This window comes from Salvelinus sp. IW2-2015, linkage group LG26, assembly GCF_002910315.2.
Source record: "Salvelinus sp. IW2-2015 linkage group LG26, ASM291031v2, whole genome shotgun sequence".
Lineage (NCBI taxonomy): Eukaryota > Metazoa > Chordata > Actinopteri > Salmoniformes > Salmonidae > Salvelinus > Salvelinus sp. IW2-2015.
In genome coordinates, this window is record NC_036866.1 from 10,504,600 (window position 1) to 10,510,599 (window position 6,000).

The following is a 6,000-nucleotide window of genomic DNA, read 5'->3' on the forward strand; positions in this document are numbered from 1 at the left end:
TGGTAAGTGATCAGAAAGTGACTTTTTTGACCTGAATGCCAAAACATTCACAAGATAGAGGTGCTCAAAATTGATCCACTTTGCATACCATACCATTAGACATCCGTCTTCATCACTGAAAAAGAGAAACGGTTGAGTTTGATATAATTTGAAAGCTTTGTCAAACTAGGGTTGATTAAACTATTTCATACATTTCTTAAAAACAGATTTTTACCTTTAAAGTCAATATCTAAAAACGCATACACTTTTTTTCATGTTCATATACAGTATGTTGAAGCTTAGAACCTATTTTACAGAGATGTTTGTTGTGCCCACCATCGGTTGACACTACGCATGCTCTTGAATACAGGGTGGACGTCATGTTTTGGCTGATAAATGTACTAAAATGTGAATCCAATTCAACTTCAACTTTCAAATGGTACCATAAAGATGGTTAAAGATTCACACATCAGAAAATGTTTAATAGGAAACCTATTGAAATCTTAGAAATATAGATACTAGAATAGACATTCCCATTAAAGTTGACATTCGACTGTGGGTGGACCAGCAGCCATATTTCTGGTTTAATTGGAAGTAAAAATGTAAATTCAATTTTAAAAATGTCAATGGTGTACCAGCTAAATTGCAAGTCCATTCTATGAATTATGTTTCTATGATTGAAATGACACCCTGTATTGAAGAGTATGCTGTGTCTGGCACAAAACAAACTCCCAGGGCCGGCTCCAGCATTTTGTGGTTCCTAAGCGATATATGGTTGTGGGACCCTCCCACCTTGCGGCAAAACATTTAAAGGCCCTCCTCTTGACGTTTAAAATATATATATAAACAACTCTGGGAAAAATTAAGAGACCACTGCAAAATTATCAGTTTCTATGGTTTTACTGTTTATAGGTATGTGCTTGGGTAAAATTAAAAATTGAGTTTTATTCTATGAACTACTGACAACATTTATCCTAAATTCCAAATAAAAATAGTCAGAGCATTTATTTGCAGGCCATGGAAGAACTGGGACATTTTCAGCTCCCAGCAATTGTGTACAGATCCTTGCAATATGGGGTCGTGCAATATCATGTATCTCTGTACATTCAAATTGCCATAGATAAAATGCAATTGTGTTCATTGTCCGTAGCTTATGCCTGCCCATACCATAACCCCACTGCCAACATGGGGCAATCTGTTAACAACATTGACATCAGCAAACTGCTCGTCCACACAATGCCATACACAACTGCCTGGTACAGTTGAAACCGGGATTCAGCCGTGAAGAGCACACTTCCTCAGTGTGTCAATGGCCATCATTTGCCCACTGAAGTCAGTTATGACGCCTGTTACGCACACCTCTTGGAGGAGGGAACACAACACCCTGCTACACTCAACTCCCTGTGGAGTGAAAGAGTTATGTGACTGTAGGTGCGGGTAAGGATGACTGAGACAGAGAATTTTACCATTAACAGGGAATTTATTCCTTCACACGGTCATTTTGAGAAAAAGGGTCTGGACGGAACCAAAGCAAAGAACGTTAAAGTTAAAGAGTCCCCTCTCCTACCTTACCTACCTACCCACAACTTACCTAACTAGCACCACCTGGCGCACTAACCAAAATGCAGGGGATGGTCCGCCCAGATCTTACCTAGTGTGCATAGACAGAGTACATACTGTAACGGCTGTTGGAAGGAGAGGACCAAGGTGCAGCGTGGTACGTGTCCATATTTATTAAATGAACACTGAAATAACAAAGAATAACGACCGAAACAGTTCTGGCTGGTGCAGACACACAACAGGAAACAACTACCCACAAACACAGGTGGGAACAGGCTACCTAAGTATGGTTCTCAATTAGAGACAACGATTGACAGCTGCCTCTGATTGGGAACCATACCAGGCCAAACACCTAGAAATACAAAACATAGAACAAAACATAGAATGCCCACCCCAACTCACGCCCTGACCAAACCAAAATAGAGACATAAACAAGGAACTAAGGTCAGGGCGTGACACATACTACGGGTATATGTATGCCCGCAGGCCTAAGCACTCCCAAGATGCCTTCCTTTTCCCCCCTGGGAACAAAAACAGAATAATACAAACAATTTCAATAATCAAAACAGTCCTTTTAACATAAACATACCTCCGCAGGACCGGCTACAAAATACTTTACAAAAACTGTCTGAGCAACAACAAACACAGAACATCAAAGACGCTCTCTCTCTCTCTCACGGGGTCAGCTCCAATCTGTAATGGGGCCGACCAATCAGCTGCTTGGGGGAATCCTGGAAGCCATTTCCTGAAATACATACACATTCATACAAACCCACAACACAGAAACTGGGGAACGTAACAACGCCAAACTACAGTCAGGTCAAGACCCTGGTGAGAATGATAAGCACATGAGCTTCCCTGAGACAGTGCAGAACTTCTTTGGTTGTGCAAACCCAGTTTCATCAGCTGTTCGGGTGGCTGTTCTCAGATGATCCCGCAGCTGAAGAAGCCTGATGTGGAGGTCCTGGGCTGGCGTGGTTACACGTGGTCTGCGGTTGTGAGGCCGGTTGGACACACTGCCAAATTCTCTATACCAACATTGGAGGCAGTTTATGGTAGAGAAACTAAGCAGCCTCCAACACTGTTTTAGAGAATTTGGCAGTACGTCTAACCGCAGACCACGTGTATGGGGCTGATGACATCTTTGCTGATGTCAACATTGTGAACAGAATGCCCCATGGTGGCGGTGGGGTTATGGTATGGGCAGGCATAAGCTACGGACAACGAACACAATTGCATTTTATCTATAGCAATTTGAATGCACAAAAATACCGTGATGAGATCCTGAGGCCCATTGTGAGGCCCATTTTTTTTAAGGTATCTGTGACCAATCTGTATTCCCAGTCATGTGAAATCCATTTGAATGCACAGTGATACCGTGACGAGATCCTGAGGTCCATTGTCGTGCCATTCATCCGCCGCCATCACCTCATGTTTTAGCATGAAAATGCACAGCCCCATGTAGCAAGGATCTGTACACAATTCCTGGAAGTTGAAAATGTCCCAGTTCTTCCACGGCCTGCATACTCACCAGACATGTCACTCATTGAGCATGCTTTGGGATGCTCTGGATCAACTTGTACGACAGCGTATTCCAGTTCCCGCCAATATCCAGAAACTTTGCACAGCCATTGAAGAGGAGTGGGACAACATTCCACAGACCACAATCAACAGCCTGATCAACTCTATGTGAAGGAGATGTATCGCCTTCGGCAGCGATTACAACTGTGAATCTTTCTGGGTATGTTGCACACCTGGATTGTACAAAATTTGCACATTATTCCGTTAAAAATTCTTCAAGCTCTGTCAAGTTGGTTGTTGATCAATGCCAGACAGCCATTTTCAAGTCTTGCTATAGCTTTTCAAGCCAATTTGTCAGGTTTTGGCCAAGACTGTTCGGGTTTTGGTCACTAGATGTCCCCATTGCACCTTTTTTGTACCTTTTGTTTTTCTTGCTCTAATTATTGTTTGCACCTGTAGGTCATTCCCTTGTTAGTATTTAAACCCTGTGTGTTCCTCAGTTCCTTGCTCAGTGTTTGTAAGTTAGCACCCAGCCTCAGCCCAAGCCTTGTTCTTTACAGATATTTATTTTATTGGATTTTCCAGAGGTTCTCTGGTTTAGTTCTTGTGTATATTTTGAGTAGTCTTTTGAGGTTTGTTTTTTCCCTGCTGTTTTTTCCCACTTTGTGGAGTTTCTTTTGTATTTTGGAGGATTTCCATTTTGTGCCTCTTGGCTTTATTTTTGGACATTGTGGATTTAGTTTCTTTGCCTGAAGATTTTGTTCTTTAATTAAACCACCATCTCTAGTACTGCTGTGTCTGCCTCATCTTCTGGGTTCTGACGATTATTAGTGACTGTTTCTCGCACCGGGTCCTGACACAATNAGACTGGTGCACTTCACAAAATAGATGACATCATGAGGAGAAAATGATGTGGCTATATTGAATCAACATCTCAAGACATCAGTCAGGAAGTTAAAGCTTGGTTGCAAATGGGTCTTCCAAATGGACAATGACCCCAAGCATACTTCCAGAGKTGTGGCAAAAKGGCTTAAGGACAACAAAGTCAAGGTATTGGAGTGGCCATCACAAAGCCCTGACCTCAATCCTATAGAAAATGTGTGGGCAGAACTGAAAAAGTGTGTGCGAGCAAGGAGGCCTACAACCTGACTCATTTACACAAGCTCTGTCAGGAGGAATGAGCCAAAATTCACCCAACTTATTGTGGGAAGCTTGTGGAAGGCTACCCGAAATGTTTGACCCAAGTTAAACAATTTAAAGGCAATGCTACCAAATACTAATTGAGTGTTTGTACATTTCTGACCCACTGGGAATGTGATGAAAGAAATAAGAGCTGAAATAAATCATTCACTCTACTATTATTCTGGCATTACTCATTATTAAAATTAAGTGGTGATCCTAACTGACCTAAGACAGGGAATTTTTACTAGTGTTAAATTACAGGAATTGTGAAAAACKGAGTTTAAATGTATTTGGCTAAGGTGTATGTAAACTTCYGACATCTGTAAATTAAACTGTACATTTTCTTGTTTTTGAAAGAAAAGCCAMAATTTTGTCCATTAAAATTGATCAGAAATACAGTGTAGACATTGTTAATGTTGTAAAAGACTATTGGAGACTGCAGATTTTTTATGGAATATCTACATAGGCGTACAGAGGCCCATTATCAGGAACCATCACTCCTGTGTTCCAATGGCACATTGTGTTAGCTAATCCAGATTCATAATTTTAAAAGGCTAATTGATGATTAGAAAACCCTTTTGCAATTATGTTAGCACAGCTGAACACTGTTGTTCTGATTAAAGAAGCAATAAAACTGGCCTTATTTAGACTAGTTGAGTATCTGGAGCATCAGCATTTGTGGGTTCGATTACAGGCTCAAAATGTCCAGAAACAAATAAGTTTCTTCTGAAACTTGTCAGTCTATTCTTGTTCTGAGAAATGAAGGCTATTCCATGCGATAAATTGCCAAGAAACTGAAGATCTCGTACAACGCTGTGTACCACTCCCTTCACAGAACAGCGCAAACTGTCTCTAACCTGAATAGAAAGAGGAGTGGGAGGCCCCAGTGCACAACTGAGCAAGAGGACAAGTACATTAGAGTGTCTAGTTTGAGAAACAGACGTCTCACAAGTCCTCAACTGGCAACTTCATTAAATAGTACCCGCAAAACATCAGTCTCAATGTCAACAGTGAAGAGGCGACTCCGGGATGCTGGCCTTCTAGGCAGAGTTGCATAGAAAAAGCCCTATCTCAGACTGTCCAATAAAAATAAAAGATTAAGATGGGCAAAAGAACACAGACACTGGACAGAGGAAGATTGGAGAAAAGTGTTATGGACAGACTAATCTAAGTTTGAGGTGTTCAGATCACAAAGAACGTCATTCATGAGATGCAGAAAAAATTTAAAGATGCTGGAGGAGTGCTTGACGCCATCTGTCAAGCATTGTGGAGACAATGTGATGGTCTGGGGGTGCTTTGGTGTCGGTTAAGTGGGAGATTTATACAGGGTAAAAGGGATAATGAAGAAGGAAGCCTATCACTCCATTTTGCAACACCATGCCATACCTTRTGGACGGCGTTCCTACAACAGGACAATGACCCACAGCACAGCTCCAAACTATGCAATAACTATTTAGGGAAGAAGCAGTCAACTGGTATTCTGTCTATAATGGAGTGGCCAGCACAGTCACTGGATCTCAACCCTATTGAGCTGTTGTGGGAGCAGCTTGACCGTATGGTACGTAAGAAGTGCCCATCAAGCCAATCCAACTTGTGGGAGGTGCTTCAGGAAGCATGGGGTGAAATATCTTCAGATTACCTCAACAAATTGACAACTAGAATGCCAAAAGTCTGCAAGGCTGTAATTGCTGCAAATTCCTTCACAAACTATCACCCATCTTGTGGCAGAAATGGTTTAACAGTTCACATTTTTTACCA